The 14311-nt window shown below is 46.6% G+C and overlaps 1 protein-coding gene across 1 annotated transcript in view; it reads right to left on the bottom strand.

Annotated features, from left to right (window-relative positions):
- EPHB1 (EPH receptor B1) overlaps positions 1–14311 on the bottom strand; it is a 431779-nt gene that overhangs the window by 117146 nt on the left and 300322 nt on the right. The window lies entirely within an intron of this gene.

The raw sequence follows: 14311 nt of genomic DNA, 5'->3' as shown, positions 1-14311 counted from the left end.
TATAGAACTCAGGGAGTTGGGGGACATGAGTGGCCCAGCAAAAGCCCCAATATATCCTGGCATCCTGGACAAAACATCACACAATTTGGGGTCTGTGTAGTGTGTCCGTGCTGGCGGTGTTTCTCTGCAGGACAGACCGCCACATCCCCTGGATAGATGAACAGTTCACAGTGCCCAAGCATGAAGACAAGAAGCAAAGTTAGGTGGGAGGTCCATAGAGCCACCATTTTTGATCCCATGCTATAAAAAGAGCAGAGAGGTTTGTTCCAGACATTCTGCTAGCTGCTTGACATGCATTTACATGGGAAGATACAATGATTAATTCAACTTTATAGACAGGGAAACTAAAGCTGAGAATGGAGACTGGCTGTAGATCACGTGGTCTATAAGAACTGAAGCCAGTATGGAGACCCACGTCTGCCTGATTCCAAAGCTCATGCTCTCAACGATAGCCCTGTGCTGCCTGTTAGTAAAACAGGTTATCTTTCCCTACGAAGGAGAAAGCCATCCCCCACTCTGGCCCTACACTGGTATGGTGCTCCAAAGGTGGAGGGTAAGATCTGTTCATGGCAAATAGGAGATCTGAACAGACTCTCTGTCCTGCAAACCAGCCAGGCTCACTGGGAGTCAAGGAGGGCAGCTGCCCCTTGCCTCTGGACAGCTCTGTCTACGGTTGCTCTTCAGCCTGTGGCAGAGGTTGAAATGCCTTGTTAAATACTAGATTCTAGAAAGCCTGGTCCTTTGTAGAAAGGCAACATGTTTCTGAATTACCAGCCACAGTGCTGGACATTTGATGAAACTGGAGAATCTCCTGCCCGAGAACAGAACAGACCATGGCCGCAGGCTCCCAAGCTGAGCGCAGCATATCCTCAATGTCTAACGATGAAAATGAATCCTACCCAGAAGCCCCCCTTCCGAATGGTGGGTCTGCTGGAGCAGCCGTTCTGGATAGTAATGCATTCAGAATTCACGCACGTGACTGTCGCCAGCTGAACGAAGACATGTGTAAAGTGCTTCATGCTGAAGACAGGAATCAAATGCCAACAAACAAAATGAGGGAATAACAACAAAGTCGGGGGGCACCAGGGAAGGATTCTGTGTTGAATCAGTCAACAGCAAGCAGCTAGAGCAGAAAGCAAATATTAAACCGGGTTCTATTAAAATGTGAAAGAAAATCAGTACTGTAGTATATAAAGCCCATTAGGCCTGAGCTAAAGCACAACTTTCATACATGCTTGTGACAGGACAGGATCCATGAAGCATTTTTACTGAAGTCTTGCAAATAGCATTCAAGAATCCCCCACCCAGACCCTGCCCGGGGATAAACATCCATCTCTTCTTGAATCAGCGCACTGGGAGGGAGGTCGGCACGGCCGGTGGTGGGCTCTTCTGGGCCAGGGCAGCTTCACCTCACGCGGCACTATTCGTTAATGTGCATATTGGCCAGTGCCTGTGCTGGAAGTGTCTGTTTGCTCAGACGGATGAGATTCGGACCACAGGCTCCCAGTGGTCAGTGCCACCTGCTCCCTGCCTCAGAAGACAGCCTCGACTCTCCACAGGCCACCGTTTCTCATACTCCTAATAAATACATTCCTCCAGGGCTTGCTTTCCACTGGGTGTGGAGTGAATTCTTTAACAGTGCCATCTTCTTGCATTCTTGGGACATCGTGAGGCTCTCACTGGAACAGCCTTGGGTGACAGAGCAGGGATAGGTACTGCCCAGTAGGGTGGCCACCCATCCTTCCTACCCTTTGGAGGCCTCCCCATTTCAAGTATCTCCTGTCCCCCATGACTTTCAACTTCAGCCTCTCCCCTGACTCCACTGCTCTGCTTAACCTCCATTTTTTTTTGCCATTTTATTTATTTATTATTTTTTAAGATTTATTTATTTATTCATGAGAGACACACAGAGAGACACAGAGAGAGAGGCAGAGACACAGGCAGAGGGAGAAGCAGGCTCCATGCAGGGAGCCCGACATGGGACTCGATCCCGGGTCTCCAGGATCAGGCCCTGGGCTGAAGGCAGCACTAAACTGCTGAGCCACCCAGGCTACCCTCATTTTTGCCATTTTAAAACCAAAACGCTGTCATTGGCATCTTTCTACATTGACATTCTCTCTTCTTTGCGCTCTGGCTGAGCTTTTCAAAGTGGAGGCTCTCTTCTCTCCTTGCTCAGCCACGTGCAGCCTGATTACTCCCACGCTCCTCCCACCACGTCCACTTTTCCTGTGGCCTCCTACATGATTAATGCAGGGAACACCTATTCAGCCCTTCCCTTCCTTGACACCATGAGTCATCACCAGCCAGACCCTGACAGTCACATCTTCTGTGTCCCCCACAGATGGACTGTCACCACAGTGATGCCCCACCTCTTTTTCCTCAGAACGCTCCTTTCCTCAATACCTCCACCACCTCAGAACTCCAGGCCCTGTGGACCTTCCTGCCCTATAGCAACAGCCTTTTCATAAATCCTCCCACATCGTTTTGCATCCCTCCTATCCATTCTCTCCTGTCAGAGCGTGAGTTCTGAAATGTACATGAGATCATAGTGTTCCCCTGCTCAAACCCCAAAGGCCCAAAATCTACTCTCCTATCCACATCCTTCAAGTCCCCATGCAGTTGTGTCGTTCACGATCTCACCCCTGGCCACCTGACCATTGCCCTTACACCGTGGCCAATAGGAAGATTCCTGTGATTTCCTGTGCACACTAAACTCTCTTCATGCCCCTGAGCCTCTGCACAGTGTTCTCTGCCGTATGGAATTCTTTTCCTCTTTATATTCTTGGTGAACTCCTGGACACCCTTTAAGATCTAGCACTCATTCCACCAGGAGGCTTGACTGATGCCTCCAGTCATATACCCTCCATCCCTGGCATTCCATAAGCCCATTTCTAGATGCTAACACAGATTCCACCATTGCCTGGTGATGACCTCTTCTTCTGTGTTGTCCTCACCACACAGTGGCCTCCTGGTGGGCAGGAGCTTGTGGCTGGCTCGTCTCCAAGTGGGCAGGAGCTTGTGGCTGGCTTGTCTCCAAGGTTCCCAGGCCCCTGCTCTTTGCCAAGGGGAAGCAAAACCCTTGTACCTGATTTTGACCTCTGCTCAGGATACATGGCTTAAGATTATATGTGTGCACCCCACTCCAATGTGAGATGCCCTGCTGTGGGGAAGAGGGAGGGTACAGACACGGCCGCAGTGAGGACTCACTGCTTGTAACTCTGAGTGGTAGAGGCTTTAGTGACATAAAGGTGGCAAGGGAGGAGCTGGTTTGAAGACGCCTTCCCTGTCCCTAATCCAGTGGTGTCCATGGCATCTGGGAAGATTTCAGTTGATGCTGCTGCTTCCCAAGTCTGCTTCCCACTCAGGAAAAAAAGTGGTGCATTTCCAGGAAAGTTTTTTTTCATGTTTATTTAGAAATAGCCTTCATATAAAGCAACTACTGCCCCCTTCTCATTCATGACTGCATTCCAGAGAAATGCATCTGTGAGGCATGAATGGGGGCCTGTAGGGCCCATGGTTATTGAGTCCATGGTAGCATATATCTGAATCCTTTAATCCTTTCCTTTCAAGGAGAGTTGGGAGAACCCAATATGCCTTGCTATGTATCCTCCACAGTAAGGGTGTGTCTTGGTATCTTGGAGTCCAGCACAGTGCCTGGGATCACAGAGCACACCTGTGGAGGTGGCCCAAGCATGAGCCACAAGCAATGACTGGGATCCTGTTCCCTACTCATCATCTGCTCATTCATTCCTTTAAGAAATACTCTGTGCTATTCTAGGCACTCAGGGGTTAGGAGAAATGCCAGACAGATCAGCTTCGGCTCCCATAGATCTTACACTGTGGTAAAATAAAACAGATAGGAAAGAAGGAAAACATCGAGAAAATTAGATGACTCAAGTAAGAATAAGTGCTGAGAGATAAAACAGTCACCAGGTTAAGATTGCCTCCCAACAATGCTTAGCTCCTGCTCCTTTTCCTGGGAGGTCTGCCCCGGGCAGGACAAGATAGGGCCCAATGTCTGGGTGGCTAAACACCAATGGTCCCTGGTCTCTGCTCCACTGGCCTAATGATGAGGGCATGTCCCTGCCAGCAGGCTGCTCTGCCTCTCCTGTACTTGGAGAGCCTGACCAGAGCAGGTTTAGCCTCTGAATAAACTCCCAAGGGAAAGGTGCTGAACCACCTCTGCTCATTCAAGCTGCCCTCCCTGGGTTTGAGGCCCTAGCCCTGCAGGGAGTATCTTTCCAGAACCAGAGTTCCCAGCAATATCCCCAGGAAGCAGGCCAACTGAGACAACCACACAAAAACGCTAAAAGGGGGAGTGAAGAGGGAAGTCAGAGGGAGAAGAAAATCTGTCATCTCCGTCAGCAAAAGCCCTCAGTGCGTGCAGTGGCAGGGCTCAGAGCCACAGGCTCCTTGTGTAAGCTCACTGCTCTTGCGTCCACGTCCTCGTTTTTCTTAATTACATACAGACAGGCTTTTTGAAGCTTCTCTGATCTGTTGCCACGGTTACTACTGATGAAAGCTTCCTGTGAAAAGGGCTAAAGAGACTCAGTCCTTTTAAAAGATGGGAAAACCACTGAGCTGGTTTAAGTGGGAAGGGCATGGTAGGTCCTGGGTTATGGGGATGGGGCTCTGTGTCTTCCAGAATGTGGCCAAGGGGTTGGCTCAGCCTGCATATTGGTATTGGGTTGGTATTGGGAACTCAAAGAGTTAAACAGAAAAGATCCTTCTAGGGACATAGGATTGGCCCAAGTGTTACCATATTGAGATAGAATCTCCTGCTTCTTAATGTGATTTAGGCCAGATGATTTTTTTTTTCTTAGAAAAATGGAGAGCCAGGGTGGGTGGGAGAGAGTGGGTGAGTGTATTTGTAGGCATTAAGCTGGAAATAAGAGCACTCCTGAGTAATCAGAGGGAAAATCTGCTGAAGATAGGTAAGTCCTAAAAGCCAATTCCTTTATCAGGAATCTTAATAAGGCCAACTTCCTGGTCTCAGAATTTAGATGTGAACTTCAGTCTGGTCCAAGATGCCAACCAGGCAGGGTCCAGCTAACTATACTGCTGCAGCCAGGTTCTACATCCCTGCATCCCTCCCCAAGGGAAGCTGGTGACGGTGACAACTGTGATGAGGTAAAACTTTCCAGGGAGACCCCATGTGCAGGCTGAGATTATGCTGCTCTGCATCAGGCCAGCAATGGGCTCCTCCACATTGTGTGTACAACCCCCTGAAGAATCTGATGAAAGCAATGAAGATTTTCCCCAGAAAAATGGACATATTCTTGAATACACACATCATTTTTCAGAGACTCCCAGGGACTTATAGTTCCTTGTATCTAACCAGTGAACCCGCTAGATGTTCACAGCAACCAAGTTCAAAAATATTCTCTTGTGGGTGCACCTTGAGAAGATGAATTGCTAGGCCTTAATATTCTCATCTGAAAAAGTAGTAGTTTTGAGGATTTAATGAGAAAATACACCCAAAGAGTTCAGCTGTGTGGCTGGTACACAGAGGAACTCCGTAAATATCAGCTGCTATTATTAGTAGTATTGTCATTATTAGATGATTTGGAACCCCAAACCATTCATCCAATAAAGACTGACCTTGTGCAGCCCCTCATTCCTTGGGCAGAGACCCCATGCCCAGAACTGTGCTGGACACTGAAAGCCATGAAGATACTTAGGTTTCAGCCCATGATGTTGGTGAACCCAGATGTTTTCTAGTGAGGTGAGCCCCCCACCCACTCATGGAGTAGTGGGAACTGTGGACACATACAGGTAAGGATCAACATAAGTAATACAGACACAAAGAGTTACAGATGTCTGGGGAAAGGTAAGATCAATGTAGAACAAAATATTCAGAGATGGCATCTGGGGGCCTTGTCACCAGGTTGGATCTATATGAGAGGAGAACATTTTGGAGGCTCTGTGCTCCAGTCTATACACTTTAGGTCCCTTAACCCCAGCAAGCACATCCAGGAAGGAAGAGAAGCCTAATCTTGGGCATGAGGCTATAATGCCAGAATGGATCCAGCTCTTTTTAACTCCTTTGTACACCTATATATCTGCCCCCTGGCCTCCCAAGGGTGGTTTGGCCTTGACATGTTACCTGGGCTTGTTTGTTCTCCCTCACCCTGTGGGCAGGGAAGCCCCTCTTTTACTCCCACAGCAAACTATAACTTCTACTCAATCTTCCTTCAGGAGAAAGGGTTGGAATAGGATCAGGGAATGAGCCAAGGACAGTTGATACTCAAGACTCTTAAATATAGTAAGACAAAATAATGCAGAGATAATGTTCTTGTGGTTCAGAAGAGTCAAGATGGTAGTTCGGAAAACTGACTGCATATTTTAATGTGGGTTAAGGGTTAAGAAGGGATAGAGAGGGAGATCAGAAAATGACATCATGGGTAGGGATGGTGCAAAAAGCATGGTGTGGGGGCCCAAGAAGACATGGGTGGGTCCAGGATTAGTTATAAAAAATGACAGTACTGTTGGGACATCTCTTTATTTACTGCTCACTCTGAGCAGTTACTTAAGGAACCATGTCTGAATAATTGGGAGGCTTCCTGAAGAAAGGGGAAAGTCCTTTGAGATTTTATGGAGAGATAGATAGGAGTTAAGAAACACAGACAGACATGGAAATGGGGCTGTAGATATATGATGAGGTCTTCTATGGAGGCAAAATAGGTAGAAAACCAGGTCAGGCTGATTGTTATACCTTTGCTCTCAACACGGGATACAGGGCTGAAACCAGGACATAAGCCAAAGGGGGAAATTTTGCAACTATCAGAAAGACGGTAAAGTTATCAAATAAATATGAAGTCAGTTTCATGTTCAGTTGTGGTTCCTTCTTTGGTAACTGGTTATTCGAAAACAATGCCAAACAAAAAAAAAAACCTATTCTTTTAGGTGCCATGTGTAGCCATGACACTTCCCAGCTTAAGTTCAGCTCTATCTCTCTCCCTGTCTCTTCCCCTCCCAAGACACCAATTCCTCTTCCATCATTCCTGCAGTTGGTGTAGAATTCCTGGGAGAGACTGGACAAGAGTGACCACTGTCCTAGAGGAAAGCGTTGTGATGGGTGTGCGTGCTGATTCAGAACCTTGGAGAGGGGCATGGGCCTGCTCGCTGCCTGTCCCCCTCAGAGAGGTGCCATGGGTGGCAGTGGGGCAGTTCCTAAAATTCTATGTCAGGCACCAATAACACCATAGTAAGAGGAGTCAGTAGCAGCAGGAGTTGTCAGGTTTTCTCACTGGGGGATATGGGGTGGCTGTCTGAGGCCATCTCAGAAAACCACAAATAATTTATCAGAGACCTGGTGCAAAGTAGGGGAATCTAAATGGACTAGTGAGGAATCCTTCACTCAATAGTAGAAGCTCAGAGGGGCTTGGGATCCCTACAAAAAGAATGAGAACGGTCTACAATCTGTGAGTGATGAGCACCAGACATTTGGAATACTGTTAGCTTAAAATGTGAAGGTGATAGTGTGTAAAGTTCTGAGTGCCCCTTCCAAAGAGGCAGCAGGGCTAGAAAGCTGAGTGGTACCTGTCCCATTGCAAGCTGGCACCCTGACTGCTCCCCTCAAAATGCAGGCTGTCCTTCTGAGGCAAGGAGAAGAGGTAGCTGAAAGCTGGGGAAGTCATGTTACTTTACATTTCCTAACAGCCCTGGATCCCAATGTTCCCAGAGATAATTTTATGCCACCTTTGGAAGTGGTTCAACATAGGCTTCTTGTGGACAGACACCTGTGCCATCTGCATGGAAGTCAGAAGGACAAGGCACTGATTTGGTGGAACTCACTTGCTTCATGCCACTAAGTGGCATGATGATTAATGCCGGCTATTTTCCTAAAGTAGATTTCTACAGGGATCATCTGAATGAGCAGAGCTTCAGTTCCCATTCAGTGGTGTTCTGTATGGAATTCCGAGTTTTGTTTTAATAACAAATCCTAGATGCAAAATACGCTCTTTGGTATTTTGATATGTTATTTAATAAAATCTCATCTTCTCAACATTCAATGAGGTAGAAACTATTATCTCCACCTTAAACATGAGGACCCTGTAGCTCAGAGACATTAAGGAGCTTGCCTAGGTCACGAGGCTGGTTAGTGGTGGAATCAAAACTTGAATACAGGCCTGGCCAGTCCCAAAGCTCATCCTTAGCAACTCTTCCACCCAGGTGCAGGAGTGATGCCAATGCAGCCAAGTGCTGGACGTAGGGGTGTGTGGGGGAGTGCTCAGGGTGGCAGGAAGCTCTTATTCCTGAACTGTTTCAGTGGCTTCCCTATAGAGACAGAGCAACAGTGGCTCCAGCGCTGAGCTGAGCAAGTCTGCACGTGTTGCTCATTAGGGTCTTGGAAACACTGGGCCTGTACTCAGGCAATTCTCCTAATCATAACAGTTAGTAATAAGAAGAAATGATTAGTCAAAACAAGGAGGGACCCTGCTGGGAGGGATTTCAGGAGAATTGGAGAACCTAGTGTTATACATTTCACCAAACACCAATGTTGGTAGAAAGTACTTCTTGTTTCTCCTGCTTCAATAGAGCTAATTGTCTGGGAGAGAGGGGGTGGATTTCACTTTCTGGGAAAAAAGACAGCCCCTCTACCTGGTCTGAGCTGGAGCCCAAGTGTCTAGTTTCTATAAGGCTGCAGAGTATGGCTGAGATGCCTGTACCTGGGGAGGCAGCTTATTTTAGTAGGAATGTCTCACACAACTGCCTACATGTAGGAGGTACACATGGCTGAACTTCTATTTGTGGTCAAAGGTGAGGCCAGGGAGAGGGAAGCTTTGACATGACTCTCTTCTACATGTTCCTTGGGAACACTTTGAGTCAAGGAAAGCTATAGGTTACGTCATCCTAAAGGTTTGGCCTTCACGATCTCTTTCCTTGCCCAAAAACGAGGCTCAGAAGCCTTGTGGAGTCCTGAAAGATGTAGTGGACTCACAAAGAGAAGATCAGGGCTGAGGGCCAGCTTTGCCATAGTGTGACCTTAGGCAGGTCACTTACACTCTCTGGGCCTAATCTTTCATTGATGTGTGACTGATCAATCTAGACACGTTTATTGATACACCACTGGGTGCTGTGCCTTGTGTATAAGATTGTGCTATTCATAAATTCAGTGACATCTGCCCTGAGGAGTTCAAAACTCTGCAGGGGAGATGGGCACCTGTAAAACAGCCAACTAACCACTGACTGACAAGGCTGGTGAAGATACGTGCCCTGGACTCATGGATTATTCATTCGATTTTCCCTGGGAATACACAGAAGAATCTTCCAGGTGTTGTCCCTTTCAGTTCTAAAAGAAACTTGTGCCGCCTCTCTCCAGGGATACGGGAAAGATCCAGTTTCCAAAAACAACAACTCAAGGTCAGGGCAACAAAAAGAGAAACTGAGAAAGTAGATAATCCTCCCAGAAAGTTATAGGTCATCCAAAATCAAGTCCTCATTCTGACACTTCATAGACACACTTATTCTTAGAAGAGAAAGAAACCTTGCATATCACAGTGTGCCCCTGGTGGTGAATGCCCTCTGCAGTCCCTACGTGGCTGGCCAGCCTCCATTTGATTCCTCCATTGATGGGAAACTCACTATTCCCACCACAAGGGAGTCATCTCTTAAGGATAAGCATAACCTATTTAAAAATATAATGAAGGAAAGTACCTACTCACAATAGCCACAAAACCCATAAAGTACATACGATTAAGTCTCACAAGGCCTATATAATAATACTTGCATGAAGACAACTATAAAACTTTACTCGAGGGCACAAAAGTAGACTTGAATACCATGCTCCTGGATGGAGAGGCATATCATAAATATGACAGACCTTCCCAAAGTGATCCATATATTCAATGCAATCCCAATCTCAATTTAATAGGATTGCTTAATGAAATGAGCCAAGCTGATTTCAAAGTTCATCTTGAAGAAAAAAATGTTTGAGAACTGGGTGTTATTCTGTATGTTGGTAAATTGAACACCAATAAAAATTAATAAAAAAAAATGTTTGAGAATGGGCAAGACATTTTTGACAAATGAGTAATACGTAGGGGTTTGATTTACAAGTTATTTAAATGTTTATAAAGTGACCATCTTTAGAGCAGATCAGAAATGATGCCAGAACAGAACATTCTTTGATGGAAAAAAATAAAGATAAGCATATACAGGCATTTAGTAGATAATAAAAGAGGCATCTCACTAACATGTGGACAATTCAGGTGGAGTTGATGGGATGTTATTTTTAATAAGGTGTAAGAACACCAGTATCACATGCTACACAAAAATAAATTCCAGATGGAGGAAAGAGCTAAACCTAAACACTATATAACGAATTGAAAGAAAATATAAGAGATTGTTTTTATACCTTAGAGTGGAAGGACATAAACAAAACTCAGGCAAAAGTCAATACACAAATTTCCAAAACCAGAAAGAAAAAGATGGTCAGGTTTGAATTGAAAAATTAAAAACATCAATATGACCAACAAAACAAAACAAAACAAAACAAAACAAAATGCTATGCCCATATATAGAGTTAAAAATCAGTGGAGGGCTGGGGGACAGATGTCACATATAATTAATGGGCATCTAGAAATCAATGTTTTTAAATAGAAAAAAGGGCAAGGGTTATAAACAGTTAATTCCCAGAAGACAAGATAAATTGGTCAAGAAACATATGAAAAATACAGACTAATTTATAATTAGGGAAATACTAGTCAAAATTACTAGATCAGTCAAATCAGCAAAAAGTAAAAGCTGACCCATGTATGGAGAAGTAAGATGTACACTCCTGCCAGGGTATAAACGGGTTATACCCATGAGTCCTTTGGGAGAGCACTGGGGTAATACTGATTGGCTTTATGCATGCATGTGCCCCCCAGCCCAGCAATTCTATTTCTAGGTGAATTTCCTCCACAAATACCAGCGTATGTGCGCCCCCTGCCCCACCCTACTGAGGTCTGTGTGAGCATTTTTGCAGTAGGACTGTGTATACTAGGGAAACGATGGAGTTAGCCCGAACACTCACCCAGGGTCCACAGCAGAGGACACTGGTGCCTCCCCTGCCCAATTCTTTCTGCCCCAGGCTCGCAGAAGACAGGCTTCACAGACACCATCATATAGATCACACGACGAGTCTGAGACGATGAAGTGTGATCCCTCACTGCCTCAAGTGGGGTGTCATTAGTTTGGTGACATGCCACCTCAGAAGCAGAGGTCCTCCTTCCTGAAGGAAGCAGCCTCACACTGAAGGGAAAGAGTCCTGAACCCAGCCAGTGAGGCCTGGCTGGAAACCAGGCCCGGCCACTCACTCACCTATGCGCAAGCCCTTCTGGAGCTCGGTTCTGTCACCTATAAATGGGGAATGACAGTGGTACCTAGCTTATATTCTGTGAGATTGATTGAGGAGATCCACATCAGGGACTCAGCACAATGCCTCACACGTGGTGAGACTTCATTCAGCACCAGCTATTGTCTTGTCTCGTCAGGCACCTACATTCCCGATCTAATCTGTTGTAGCCGGCATGGTGGTGGAGTGCCATGGCACACAGCACGTGAGGTCTGCTCAGAAGAGGCCTTGGCCCTAAGGCCTGAGCAGGGGCTGCAGGTATGGGCACAGCTACCCTCATTAGAGCTCTGCACAGACCTGTTCACAGAGCCTGGGCGCGAAGACTGCCCTTCACTCACAAGAAAAACAAATTCTCACCTCACACACAGTCCCCCTTTGCTGGCCAGTAGACAGCGTGCTCTTTACAGGAACCGAGTAGCCCTCCATCTGTGCTCACTGAGCACCGTCAGGGCTTGGCAGTGACCATAGCTTCCCATTGCCCACAGCCCACCTGCCCCCGCCAAACCACCCACCTTCTGCATACGTCTGGTCAGCACAGCGAGCTCGTACCAAGCTTCATCTCACTACACAGATGCCATGAAGGCCTCACTCCAGACAGCACAATTGAACAGCCTTTGTCCCCATTTTCAAGGTGAACAGAGCTCAGAGGTGACCCAGAGGAGCTGCTCAAAAGGCCGCCTTGGGCATCTCCTCCAAGTCTGAGCCCACAGCCATGCAGAGGACAGCATACCACTACTACCACTGCCCTGATTTTCTCTCTATAGAATATAGTGGGAAGACAGTGGGACCCTTGTGTCCAGGCAGCCTCTGGCCCTCTGCCCTTAGCCCCTGAGATAAGCCACTCTTCCTGATGTGACTTCAGAGTCAGAGCACTGTTGACTGAGAGGATGGAGGTGGCCTCTGGCATAGGCTGGAGGGAATCCTGGCCCTTCTACAGGCTGACTTCAGATTGTAGCCTGCTCTTTCTCTGCAAAGTCATCCGTGATCATTTATCCATTGCGGAGGCCAGCCTTGAAGCCCACAGCCAACCCTATAACATAATAGTTCTCAGGTGTCTGGCTCCGACTGGGTACTTTCCAGCCAATTGTGTGGAAAGTTTCTAAAAGCACCAGGCACACAGTTTCAAAATAAATCACTACAAAATGCTGACAACCCAGTCCTATGCCACACATAATTCAGAGGGCATGGGCATACCCAAACTGACAATGAGACCCATTTTTGTTCACTTCACCCACCTTGCCACACAATTCAGAAGCCCACTTGGCAGGCATCACAAGCATGTCTTCTGTACACTTCCACTAATTACTCAAGTGGCTTTTGTTCCCTGGAAAATGTTAGTAATCTACCTTCACACTAAATGGAAAGTGGCTTCCTTCTAAATCTTTGGTGACTGTTAAAGACACTGGGTGTCCTGGTCTCTGTCACACACAAGTGAAGCCATGGTGATATATGTGGGTCTCTGTTTCTGGCTTCCTTGCCACATTCACATGTATTCCCAAACCAGGAAATCTGGAAGGTCACAGTTCTGGTCTGGGAAAGAACTGGCTGATACCAGGTTTCTAAGATGGCAACTGGAAGGCCATGGAATGAAAGAGAGGTGGAGCCAGGGACACCCTCTGCCCCCCACTCGCCAATTATGGAATTAAAGGTAGATTCCAAACCCAATTCTTAGACAAGGTCAATGGTCAGTAGCAAGGTTGTGGGGGGTGGTCCATATGGGGTCCAGGGCTGATTGATAGTAGTGACCTCAAAAAGTGGCCATAGAGACAACAGTGGCCAGAAGTCTGGGAATGAGATACATCCTAGCCCCCACTATGACACTTGAACTTGGCCTCTGACTTGGTGTCAGAATTGGATCAGGGTCTGATACTAAGTTACACAGATGGAAGAGGGGAGACTAGAGGATATCAGGAGGCCATCTGGGGAGCACCTGTGAGGACTGAGGAGCAAAGTGGTCTGTACAAATGATAACACAGATTTGTGATCACATTATGATGGGGTGGAGACGGGGTGATGGTGTCACCATTCGGCCAACCTAGGATGGCTCTCCAGGGTATTTGCTGTAAAATGCCCATTTCCCCCACACTTCTATTCTGTTCCTATTTTGGACTATGCAGTTGAGATATGACTCAGGCTCACCTCTTGTCCTTATTTATAACAACCAAACAAGGACAATCACTTATTGAGCATTTACCCTATGTCTAACACTGAGTTAGTTATTTTACATACATCATCACAGTGGGGACAAAACCAAACAGTATCTTCATTTCACAGAAAAGAAATGAAAGTTCATAGAGGTTAGGTAATTTACCCAAGGCCATATTGCAAGGGAAGCACGGAGTCAAGAGTTAACCCTGGTCTATCTGATTCCAACAGAAGGGCTCTTACCACTTGACTATGTTGGGCAACTACTGTATAGAAGAGGGTAAAAAAAAAAAAAAATCAGGCCAGTATGTCAACGAGCTTCCTGTCCAGCAGACAGAGAACATCCTATACCTGAATAGCTCTAACAAGTACAGAATATTCAGAGATAGTGGCAGAGGACAAAGGTTGTAAAGCCACCTCTTTCTGATTGCCTTCTCCCCTGAGGCAAAGAACTGGGAGCAGGGAATACTTAAGAACCATGAGCTACAGCTACCATCAAGTTCCAACATGCATCTCAGACCAGCCCCATCTAGGACCAGAGCTTGCAAATTTGGCATCAGAGTCATTGCCTGAAGACTGCTAAGGAGCATTCATGACACGACAGGGTCCTAGAGCCACAGGGTGGATGGTTTCGTTCACATTTTCAATGAAAAAGAACAGATTAAATGACTACATTTTACCACAATCCCCTCCTCCTTCTGAAACTTCACAGTTAAAGCAGTGCTTTGTGAGCCTCACGCAAAGAGTGACAAGAACCAGCGTGTGTCTCTAAGTACAAGTCAGGCCAAATGACATTGTTTCTTTTTCCAAATGTTTATGAGCCTG

Source organism: Nyctereutes procyonoides, unplaced genomic scaffold (assembly GCF_905146905.1).
Source record: "Nyctereutes procyonoides isolate TBG_1078 unplaced genomic scaffold, NYPRO_anot_genome, whole genome shotgun sequence".
In the NCBI taxonomy this organism is placed as follows: Eukaryota; Metazoa; Chordata; class Mammalia; order Carnivora; family Canidae; genus Nyctereutes; species Nyctereutes procyonoides.
Note: the sequence above shows the minus strand (reverse complement) of the source record. Positions and strands in the feature narration are given on the sequence as shown.